Source organism: Macaca fascicularis, chromosome 7, assembly GCF_037993035.2.
Source record: "Macaca fascicularis isolate 582-1 chromosome 7, T2T-MFA8v1.1".
NCBI lineage: Eukaryota > Metazoa > Chordata > Mammalia > Primates > Cercopithecidae > Macaca > Macaca fascicularis.
The window spans coordinates 115,064,860-115,077,648 of NC_088381.1; the positions used below are offsets into that span (position 1 = coordinate 115,064,860).

At 34.2% G+C, this 12,789-nt stretch overlaps 1 protein-coding gene across 8 annotated transcripts in view; it reads right to left on the reverse strand.

Moving 5' to 3' along the window:
* MDGA2 (MAM domain containing glycosylphosphatidylinositol anchor 2) overlaps nt 1-12,789 on the reverse strand; it is an 841,756-nt gene that overhangs the window by 283,278 nt on the left and 545,689 nt on the right. The window lies entirely within an intron of this gene.

A 12,789-nucleotide genomic window follows, 5' to 3' on the forward strand; every position in this document is an offset into this window, starting at 1 on the left:
AATAAAATGACAATTTTAAACTACAGAACTTGTAGTAGGTGTCATTACTTATTGACTTACCATAAATACTTAATGCTGCTTAGTACTGTTATTACAGATCTAATTTCAACAAGAGCCAATTCAAGCCTAACTATTCAACTAGCTACATTTCTTATCAGGGATTTCAGACAGTCAGAGCAGATTGTTGCCATGTTCTAGGACAATGCTGCTATGTGATAAAGGAGGTATTTATTTTTTGAATAAGATAATACTGTAATGAAATACATATAGAAGAACTAAATAGATTACTACACAAAATGGAATATTGTTTTTTATTTTTGGAATATTGTTTAAGGAAATATTAAAAAGCAATAAAATCTTTTTAATACTATTTTTAAATGAAAGATAAAACATTGGCTCACCTCTGAATTCACTTCCTCTCTGTCAATATTTTACTTCTTGAAGCTACTGAAAATACAGCTTTCAAATTCTAGTTCTGGTATTTTCAATATAGATTTTGGTACCATCACATTTCTCTTTTTTTATATGATTAATGAGCTACTAAAATATCCTTGTAGAGCAAAAACAAAAATACCATTTGTTTTCAATATAGAATTATTTTAATTTACGGTTTTCAAGTTCTTAATGTCTGTTTGTGTTGATTTGCCTATTTAACTCTCCAATGACTTGAAAGTTAGACCCATATTATATATGCTTTTTTTGAAAAAACAAACAAACAAACAAAAAAGGTATCTCACTCTGTTGTTCAGTCTGGAGTGCAGTGGCGTGATCAGAGCTCACTGCAGCCTCGACCTGGCAGGCTCAAGTGATTCTCTTGCCTCAGCCTCCCAAGTAGCTGGGATAACAGGCACGCACCACCATACCTGGATAATTTTTTCAAATATTTTTCACAGAAATGAGTCTCACTATATTGCCAGACTGGTCTCAAACTCCTGGCCTTAAGCAATCCTCCCGCTTCTGCCTCCCAAAGCAGAGATTGGGATTACAGGTGTGAGCCACCACGTCCAGCCTACATACTATCTTTTGTTTGTTTGTTTGTTTTTTGAGACGGAGTCTTGCTCTGTTGCCCAGGCTGGAGTGCAGTGGTGCAATTTCGGCTCACTGAAAGCTCCGCCTCCCGGATTCACGCCATTCTCCTGCCTCTGCCTCTCCAGCAGCTGGGCCTACAGGCACCCACCACCACTCCTGGCTAGTTTTTTGTATTTTTAGTAGAGACGGGGTTTCACCGTGTTAGCCAGGATGGTCTTGATCGCCTGGTCTCATGATCTGCCCACCTGGGCCTCCCAAAGTGCTAGGATTACAGACGTGAGTCACTGGGTCCAGCCCTACATATTCTTTAACTGTGGATCTGTATGCATACAATAATGCTTTCTTAAATGTGTATTCATATCTAACATTTTGCTTAAACACACAATGTTTAGTGTGCAGACCATGCATATTCACTGAATATTTGAGTTCCTTAAAATGTAGTATCTTTGTACAGTTCACAGTATCATAATTTTATATGGCTATCACATCAGATTGCTTTTTACTGATGATTCCAGAATGAACAAACAAAGCCACAAACATTACAGCTTTCTTCACATTGAACTAATTTAAATTTGAAAGACAATATGCAGTAAGGCAGGACTTTATTAAGTATTCCTGATCAAGGGAATTAGAAAGATGTATTAAGAATATAAGGAATTTAGTCTCTGTTCCTCCTTTTTTCTGCTTCAAGACAATTGTCTTTGTAGATTAAATCCCAGATAAATAAATAACCCATATCACCTGCTTGCTTTTCCAATAGTTTTGTTTGTCTTTTCTGTGGTGCCTAATATTTTCTCTTTTCACTTTGGACATAGGTATTTTAATTTGCACTTAATATGTGACAATCATTTTGAAGGACTCTCATCTACTGTTACCTGTTAAATCAAGCTATATAAAATGACCTCTATTTGGTCATTTCAGAACTATAAACATTTGCCAGCAAAACAGTGAAAATGGGTTTTGATGAATTTTCTAAAAAGATACAACACTACCCAGTGATGCTTCATTGGGAACTACAAATCCTACCTTTTCCTCAGTTGAGTACAATGTCATAATGCCAAATCAAAGTAAAAAACTTTAAGAGTAGCTTCTTAAAGTAAAAACGTAAAGAGGAGCTTCAATTGTCACACCTATTTGTGCCCAAAATCTAATACCTTGTTTCTTGATAATTTCCATGCTTATGAAACCAAGGCAATAGGTACCCAGAACATGAGGGCAAGGTTCCAATAAAAAAAATTCCTATGACACACGGTGCCTATCAAAAATCAATACTGCTAACTGCAGATTTATTGGATAGAATATGATTGAAAATGCAGTCCATAAATGATTAAACAGTAGAATAGAGCAACTAAAGCAGAATGACTAAGGACGTAGAAGAAAGAAATACCTTTGAAAAATGTAAACAAAAGCATATTACTAAACAACTGGACATACCTATTTTCTTCAGCAACAGAACAGTAGCAAGAAGAGTATGTTGTTATCAAGAAAAAAATAAATATAAAGGTGGCTCTTAGAAGAGACTTTGCAGAAGCTGGAAATTGAGGGAACCCCTGAAACTACTGTGATGCTTTGGAAATAGTTGCCACAACTATAGACCAAAAGTACACACTGCATCCAGATGTACAGTCAAAGGTTGATGCTAATACATCTCTGATACTCTGCCTGTTCACTATTGCCCAGCGTACCAATCTTCTTTCCTTTTAGTCCCTATAACAATGGACTGTATACACTATCCCGGCAATATGGACTACCACATAGAGTCATTTTTTTCTGATCTAATTAAAAGCTCCATGTAAACCAACGTGGATGTTTTAAATCATGCCTAGTTGTGGTACACATGCCTCTGTAATATTAACAGTGGCCCCAAGGCTACGTTTAGCTATACCGCATTATTAAATCCTATGAGTGTAGCTAACGTCAGAAAATGTTTTGAAAGCACAAATATTTTAGCATGAAAATTTAACAAAAACGTGTTTCATCATATCAGAATATCAGAGGGGAAAAACCCACTCATTTATGACTGAGCCAAAGGAAAGCTGTTTGCATTTTGCCTTGTCTCTAACGTGGAAATGTATCCTATAAGTGTTCTTTGGAGAGATAAAAACCAGTTTCTATTTTCCTACTAAAACATTTTTTAAAATTGTATTTACCTGGCACTGATTAGTACACTTGGTCTTCAGACACAACAAGAACATGTTTAGGTTTCTTCATTAAGTAAACATAGAATATTCCAAAAAGGCTTTAGAAAATTCAGCAGAACTAATGTAATAAACATACTCTAACATGCGTAATAATAATATAATTTACTTTTAATGGATATACAATTTTTATATTTACTTATTTTGCCAACTATTGACAAAATTTTGGAATTTAGCTATGATTTGATATTAGTTCTGAAACATACATATTAGTAGATAGATTCTATCATTAATACTTTTCACTAAATAGGAAGGAAAAAGGAAAATTGATGAGCTAGATGATATTTTAGAAAGCCTCTTTGCTTTTTTCACAAAGGATATTTTCAGTACACCCACTACCACCACCATAACTAAGAGCCTACTATTTGCCAGGCACTATAAACATATGATTTAATTTTATCTTCACAATATCTGTAGTGAGGTACAAATCTGGAGAAACTGGTACTCTAAATGACTTAGAGCTTGAAGAAGAACAGTGGCTAGGTGTGCATCTTCTCTTAAGTTAGGATAAAATATTCCTGACAGTGACTTTTTCTATCAGAAATATTGATAGCACAAATATTTGCAAAGATTCACTCAAATATGTGCATTAGGTCAAGAAATAACTTGCCAGTTAATTTTTAAGAAATAATCATGTAAGCCCCATGTATAAAAGGATAACAGCACAATCAGGTAATAATCTTCTCAAATTCCATACGACTGAACTTTGCTTGCATGTACCTTGGGGCTCAAGGGCAGCTGTGTACTTATGGGCTGCATCTACTCTTTTGTAGCAATCTCATTTCTTCTGTGTTTTGTTATTGTTGTTATTGTCATTATTTTGCTAAATAAATGTAAAATTTTATTGTGAGCGTTCTCTTCCCAACATTATGTTACCTACCCGAGAGCATCTCATAAACATGATTTAGCAGAAAGCAAATTCAAAGAGTTGAAGGAATTGATCATAAGAGAACCAGAATCCACACCCAGCTCTTGTTCAATAATGCTTCTTTAGGTAGAGTTGTTTAAGGCTCCATATGCACCCACATTAACAATTGACATTAAGACTTGAATCTTGTATGGAGGTAGGCTGGATAGTTGATTAGTTCATTGAGTGACCAATTGTTTTGTTTTGGGAGAACTATTGGGTTTCCCAGGATGTGGGACTTCCACTAAGTCCAAGGCAAATTGGGATGGTTGCTCTGCCTAAAGATGACATTTTGACATAATCTATCCTAGTATTCGGAGTGAATAAGCAATATGACTGGCTACATGCACTTAAGAAAATAATATTTTGTATTTTATTGGATCTCCTTTGTTAGAGCCAGTAACCTATAAAAGCAAATTGTCAGTAAATGATCATGGAGCTATTCTAAGCCACAAGTTATATATGGCTAGCTCCAAAATCATGAAGAAATTGTAAAATGCATTTCTACCAAATGAATTATTGCCTATGATAATGCAATTCTTAGTATTTCACTAGACTAGTAAAACTCTGAAAAGGTTGGTCTACAAATCCATAATCTAGGAACAGTTTGAAAATTAAAAATTAATTGTTTTTAGTAGTATAAAAATCCTATTACTTTATTTTAGCATATCCTCGACCCAATCTACTGAAACAAATATAAAATACATGGTCTGAGCTTTTGCAAGATTTTCTCATGAATAACTATTTTAAATTTTGAATTATAATCTAAGAGCATATTAAAAATAATAAATACTTAAAGTTAGAAAAATATAATCAATGACTATCCTAGATGTTTGCTAAAACACAGATTATTGGATATGGTCCAAAGTATTTCTATTGTGAGATGGCTTTTAGTGTTGCCTTTCATTTGACTAAGGTTGTTTATTGTATCTGGATTATGATATCTTCTGGGAGAGTTACTAGTTTTTGGGGTATATTTATGTACGAACCCATAGTTTCAAGATACATTTGAATAAAGAAATACAAAAATTTCATTGCTAGGACAATAAAATGCACAGGTGTAGGGAGATCCCAGCAACATGTAAACTTCCTTTTACGACAGCAATAGAATTTTGAAAAATCTGGATCATCTTATTGCTCTATATACTGCCTTAGTAAAACCAAAGTTGAAACCTCACAATGACCATTGCTTCTATTTAAGATGTGCTGACTTATCATCATCTATATTTTTCCTCTCTGAAGTTACATTAGTGAAAATAGGTCATATATATGCTTGATTACCTCAGGAAATGACAGAGCACTGAAATGAAGAATCTGTTGAATATCAACAACCTTGAAGTTTCTTCATTTCCTAACAAACCACTATCAATTTCATAAATAATATTTTGTATTTATGTTAAACATTTGTTCTCTTAATAGGTTAGATATAAATATACTTACAATATGAATCATTTCTATAGATTTTAGTGGGAAATACTAGTATCTAACATATGCAGTGACAAAAGTCATCCATAAAATGATTGTGAACTTATTTCAAGATTAATCATCAATGATTGAAGCTATACACTGTAGGCAGAATAATGCTCTCCCCAAAAGATGCCCATGTGTTATTATTTTTGAAAACAAAAATGTTTTCTTCATTTTTAAGAAGGTGAAAAATAAGTTAAGAGAAGCTAACTATTAGTAACTTCCTAAAAGATTTAGGAACCAAAATTTAAACCTTAGACTTTTGAATGCTAAAACGTATGCAAAAGAGCTATAGGGAACATCTTATTCTCTATATCTACAATATTCTAATAATATTTGTTGTGTTCCATTATTGGCTGTAGCAGTAAACACTGTTGTTCAGATAACCTGGATTGTTATCTATGACAAAAAATTATTAAAGCACCCATATTTCCAATATTTTAGCACGTGAAACGTGAAAAGTCCAATGTTTTTTCTTCCATTTCACATATTAGCTTTGCCCTCACTGAAAAAGAGACTCAGGGGAAAAAAAATCCAAGAATAATGCACAAGTTCACTGACTTATCATTTATGTCCCTGCTGCAATCTTTTGACCATGCTTTTAAAAATTCATGATGTATTACAGGAGTGATATCTGTCTCTCCCTAAAATTTCATCTTACTTTCTTCCTTTAGAGTTGCATTCTTCATATTTCCTGAAAGCTAAGAATACAGGGCCATAAATGCTATCAATGGAGTCACTTCTTTAATTTGAGTTCCCAGTGAGGAATAGGCTCTTTAACACATCTGACTCATTTTCTTGCTTTGATTTAGCATATATTATAAACTTATGTCTGAAATTTTAAGGAAAAGCAATCCTAAATGCGAAGTTCACATTCAGTAATTTGTGAGTATTATAGACTGAATTGTGTCCTTCCCTCCAAATTCATATCCCGAATCCTGTCTTCCAGTGTGACTGTATTTGAAGACAGGGCTTTTACAGAGAGGTAACCAAGGGTAAATTAGGTCCTAAGGATGGGACTCTAATCAAATACGGCTAGTGTCCATATTTGGGACACTAGAGGAAGGGACACTAGAGCTTTCTCTCTTTCCCTCCATGAAAGCACAGAGGAAAGGTTATGTGAAGACACAGCAAGAAAGCTGTCACCTTCAAGTCAAGAAGATAGCCTTCATGAGAAACCAACCCTGATGGCACTTTGATCTTAAACTTGTGGCCTCTAGACCTATGAGAATTTAAATTTCTACTGTTTCAGTCTCTCAGTCTGTGGTGCTCTGCTATGGCAGCCCAAGCTGACTAACATAGAACATCATCATATGTATACCATCTATTTTCACAAATCTAAATAGTCCTTAAAAACTGATATTGATGGTTAACTAGCATATCTAGATTCTAAATAAATGATTCTCTTGATCATCTAGATGCTATGAAGATCATCTAAACCCAAGAGGCTAGAAAAATTCATATGACTAAGGAAAATGGCTGATGTTAGTATTAAGGTGCAGGTTAGGGCAAAATTTTTACTGTTACTTCCTCTTGCACTTACATTGGCTGTCTATGACCATAGGTGTAGCATATCACAAGACAAATTGTTTTTGTATTTTGTTTCATGCTCACAGTTATAAAAATTCTATAACTAAAATATTTTCTTTTTCATAAGGCTTAAGTAAGTTACTTAAATTCCTCTAAACATGAAGGGAACTATCATGAATAGATAACAGTATACAAAATGTGGGGGGTTTTTTTGTTTTATTTTATTTTATTTTATTTTTTCATTTTTTGAGATGGAGTCTCGCTCTGTCACCCAGGCTGGAGTGCAGTGGCCGGATCTCAGCTCACTGCAAGCTCCGCCTCCTGGGTTTACGCCATTCTCCTGCCTCAGCCTCCGGAGTAGCTGGGACTACAGGCACCCGCCACCTCGCCCGGCTAGTTTTTTTTGTATTTTTTAGTAGAGACTGGGTTTCACTGTGTTAGCCAGGATGGTCTCGATCTCCTGACCTCGTGATCTGCCCGACTCGGCCTCCCAAAGTGCTGGGATTACAGGCTTGAGCCACCGCGCCCGGCCCTACAAAATGTTTTATACTGAAATTCACAACAATTGCTGGGCATTTATATTACAACTTCCCTAAGAGCTACATAAAATAATAAAAAGAGATAATAGCTGCCTAACATAGGCAGCCTAACAAAGCAGCCTAACAAAGACGTTTCTTGACCTCTATCTTCTTCCATGATAATTTATTGAGACAAAAAGAAAAAACAAAAACAGAGTAGAAGAGAAAGGACAAAAAATTGAAGAATAAATGAGAGAGGGAAGGAGGGGAAAGATATATATTTTCCCCCTATTTCTATAGCCAGTAATACTTTTATGGCTTGGTTCCTTGAATTAAATCCCATTTAAAGATGATATCTTAATTAGATAACGTTTATAAATGCTAAGGTAGAGCAGACTAAATCAAGGGACTTATATAATTAGGCCAAATGAGCCACACCTATCCCTTTTTTATACACTTCATCATAACCTCTCAAGCAGGTAAAAAATATGTTTTTCATCCTAATATAGGTAACGTACTTAATTCTTATTTGCCTTTGAAATTGTGAGACATCAAGTCATTAAGTGCTTGAAATTCATTAAAATAAATAAAATTTGTTTTATCATAATTTCTATGTGTCCTAGTGTTGGTAACACACATAATATGAGAAACTTAAAATAATTTATACTCAGTTATCCTAATTATGATAATTTCAAAATACACCTATATTACCATCTAAACTTATAAATTTTAACAGGCTTATTTTAATAAACTATGAGAAATATAGCTACATTAAGAATTTACCAATCAAGGATCAAGGGAGTATATATTCACGACAATTTGAATTTATGCTCCCAGGTTAAATATATACATATATATATATACACATGTTTTAAAGATAATTTACCAGTCAAGAGGTGATACCCCTTTTCATCCAAATATGAGTAGGGAAACAACCAAAACAACTTCTAGACCCTCCCAAGCACTGTGTCAATTGATCAGGGTGCATGACAATAAATAAATAAATAAGTCACTTTATCTTTTATAAAATTCTATGCACTGTCTCAATAAATTTTAAGACACCTAGATTAGGTGTGATACATAATGACACTTCTGTGGCAGGAGACATTTTCATAGCATGCCAAACAAGAAATGGGAGCCAACAAATTAATTAACACTTTCTATGGCTGATAGACAATTATGAGTTCCATCACGACACTATTTCATAGTAGGAAAGTTAAGAAACCACGTTATTGGTAATTCTACAGATGACATTGACTTTACCATGACACCCAGACATTGCCTTTCGGAGCAATTCTAGAAAATTAATTTCTATTCACAAAATGGAATGGGCTCATGGAAAGAGTAGGATAACAAAGACTACATATTGCTATCATCCAAAGTAATTATTTAACTTGTTTAAAGTGTATATATTGCCAGGTCATCTGCCAGAAAGTCTAATTCAGCACGCATGGGAGGGAGCCAGAAAACTTACTCCATGGTGTAACTGTTCCACTGTAAGAACATTTTAGAAATTTTTACTTCTATTATACATTATTTCCATCTTTACATCCTGTTTCATTTGGACATTGTGCAAATCAGGTCCATAGACTAATTGCAATTAAAAAGTTGATGTGATTGTGGAGATGTTCCAATGGCATTTTGTCTCTACCAAAAGTACATTTATTAGCCAATTATTTGACATTAATTGTAAGAATAATTTCTAAACTAAAGTAAGACTTTTATAAACATATTGCCTTACAGAGAAGATTAACCAAACATATTACAATATTTATAATTTTCTCCTGTCAATAAGGTACACATTTTCCTTGACATTTTGCAAACCAACAGTTTAAAATACGGTAATTTTACATACATCACTTAGAGATTCAAAACAGTAAGAATCACTAGGAGCAACTGACTTTCACATTGATTATAGCAATGGTAACTAATATTCCTCTTTCACTATTAAAAGAGCACTGAAATATCTGGCATGTAATTATTTGTAGTTTACAGACCTATTTGCATGAGGATGTTCTAAGCTTAATTTATGCCCTGTGTACTTTGAAAGCTACCTCAATAATTTCACCTATCTGAAATTCATAAACTCTTCCAACTATGAGCACCACCAGATGGAAAAATTTCTGAAATAACCCAGTTTGAACGTGTAAAGTATGAGGCATATGACATGTCTGATTACAGTTACTGAAGAGTTGAACGGATACTAGCTTATATTTTTAAACTCAATTACTTACCATAATTCTAATACTTATTTTGTAGTGAACATCAATCAACATTTTTGTGAGATAATTTATAAAGGTGAATAATAGGTTTTTATGTTTGCCCAGTCTAGATACATATTAGCTGAAAAATAAAAAATGCAACATAAAGCTGAAAGGTTAAATAAAATATCTCTAGTTATAGCACTACTGTGCCCTCCATAGAACAGGTATTCAACGACTGTTTTCTGAGCCTTTTTTTTTTTTAATAATCACAGAAATAAAGTCATCCAATTACTTTAAAAGATTTCAGAAATTCTACCACTTTTCCCGGTAATCTTCCCCTTTTGGCTTTAAGGTATGAAGTCCTTATTTATTCCTAACAAAACACTCTGGCTGAGATTTAAGTTCATTTTCTCCATCTCTACGAAAACTAAGAAGAGCTGTCAGTCTCCTATTTAGAATAACTTTTCAAACATTGGAGTCAATCTAGTCCCCATTCCTTATGAGCTGTGGGACCTTGGAAAATGATAAAAATCACATCTACAAGATAAATATATTAAATATAATTTTATTGGTTATCTTTGTCTTTAAAGAATTTTTGTGTATGTCAATTTAGTTCATTCTCAAAACAATCCAATGAGGATGTTTCATTACTGCAGGACAGTTCATTATGTGTCAGATGATAGAAAAAGACATGACAAGAAAAATCTGTTTATGTTCCTATAGTTATAAAAATAAACTGAGATAAAAAACACTAAAGACTTTAAAAATTATAAGGCACTGCTAAAGTGCAAGGTGGTAACTTAAGTAATAATATATCTCAGTGTTTTTTTCTTCCTCATTCCAGAGTAATGCTTTTATTCATCCCATAGGTCATACTTTCATTTTATTTTTTCCTCTGTGGATCATATATATTTCAAGAAAAATATCAAAGAAGCTAAGAAAAACAAAATTAGTTATAAGGCACAATGCATTTCATGCCAAGAAGAATAACATAATTACAACCAGTTCTTACATGTTAACCTGTTTATTCTTGTTTCTCAATATCCAATTTCCCCTTTTTTAAGTCAGATGATATTAACTTTTGTAAGTCCCAAGTCCACTAAGATTTTATATTTCTATTTTTTTTCTGCAACATAATTTCCATCAACTTTTTTTTGGGGGGGAAACAGACTCTCGCTCTGTTGCCCAGGCTGGAGTGCAGTGGCACTATCTTGGCTCACTGCAACCTCCACCTCCCAGGTTCATGCCATTCTCCTGCCTCAGCCTCCTGAGTAGCTGGGACTACAGGCGCCCGCCACCACGCCCAGCTAATTTTTTTGTATTTTTAGTAGAGACGGAGTTTCACCGTGTTAGCTAGGGTAGTCTCGATCTCCTGACCTCGTGATCTGCCCACCTCGGCCTCCCAAAGTGCTGGGATTACAGGTGTGAGCCACCACGCCCTGCCTCCGTCAACAATTTCCTACGATTATTGACAAAGTTTAATTTTCTCTCATTGTTCTTGTACTTTAATGACTTTTAACTGATATGAAATAGAGCATTCTCTAGTTTAAGACAATTTAAATCTTAGCCAAAATCAGTGTTCCTATCATTGCTGAACCATAGGAGGGTCCCAATACGTTTGATGAATAGAAAAATTAATGTATAAATGAATGAACATTTCAAAATCTTGGCAGCTCGATGGAACATATGTTGATGAACCAATGCCGTAGCTGACTTTTTAAAATATATTTTACAATAAAGTCCTAAGTTTCATCTTTTTACCAACTAAGTTGGTTGGATTTGCTGAACAGCTCTTTGTTAGAAGAACTAGTAAAGTGTGTTCCACATGCTTTATATGTATCCACTCTAATTCTTTCTACAACTTCATGAATTTATGAGGAAATCAGGCAAAGAAGAGTTAGGTGACTTGCTCGACAAGGTGCAAAAGCTAGTAAGTGGCACAAGCAGAGTCTAGACCCAGACACAAAAAAGCCCATACTTTTAGAGATTTTTGTTAATGGGAAAAGGGTCTTTAAAAATCTTTAGTTTAATACAGTTACTTAAAAGTAAAAATTTATATTAATTGACACAAAAAGTTGGAGTTTCTCAAGACCAGTTCAAATTTTAATTTATTAAGGTGATTGTTTAAGCACAATCATACAAAATATGTTTTACTCATATACTCTCTCTTTGCTCTTTCATTCATCAATTTATTTTTAAGATGTTTACCATTATTCTGGGGTCTATATTATTGAACAAAGGCTAACTTAAGTTTCAATCCTATTAAGGCTTTAACTTTTATTTTATTTTTTTTGAGACGGAGTTTTGCTGGTGTTGCCCAGGCTGGAGTGCAATGATGCGATCTTGGCTCACCGCAACCTCCGCCTCCCTGGTTCAAGCGATTCTCCTGGCTCAACCTCATGAGTAGCTGGGATTATAGGCACCCACCACCACGCCCAGCTAATTTTTGTATTTTTAGTAGAGACAGGGTCTCGCCATGTTGGCCAGGCTGGTCTTGAACTCCTGACCTCGGGTGATCCACCCGCCTCGGCCTCCCAAAGTGCTGGGGATTACAGGAGTGAGCTACCGTGCCCAGTCATTTTCTACAAAAATACTGTTTTAAAAACATCTATCTGAAATTACCTATTAGTTTTCTTGATTTGACACAAAGCAAAAGAAAGATTATTTTACTTAACTCTGAAAGCACAAAACTCATTTAGCAACTTCAATCATGAATTTTTATATGAAGCATCTAGTATTTCTCAAGAATATTTTTGAACAGGATATACGCTCATTAGTGACATTTTAGAATGCAATACTTTAAAGAGCTATAATATTGTATGTTTACATGTAAACATATTACATGGAGTATATTACAATGACATTTTACTGTGTCCATGTATGAAGCTTTTCAGATATCCCAGGATTTTCTGGGAATAAAGGTGCTTATTCCTACA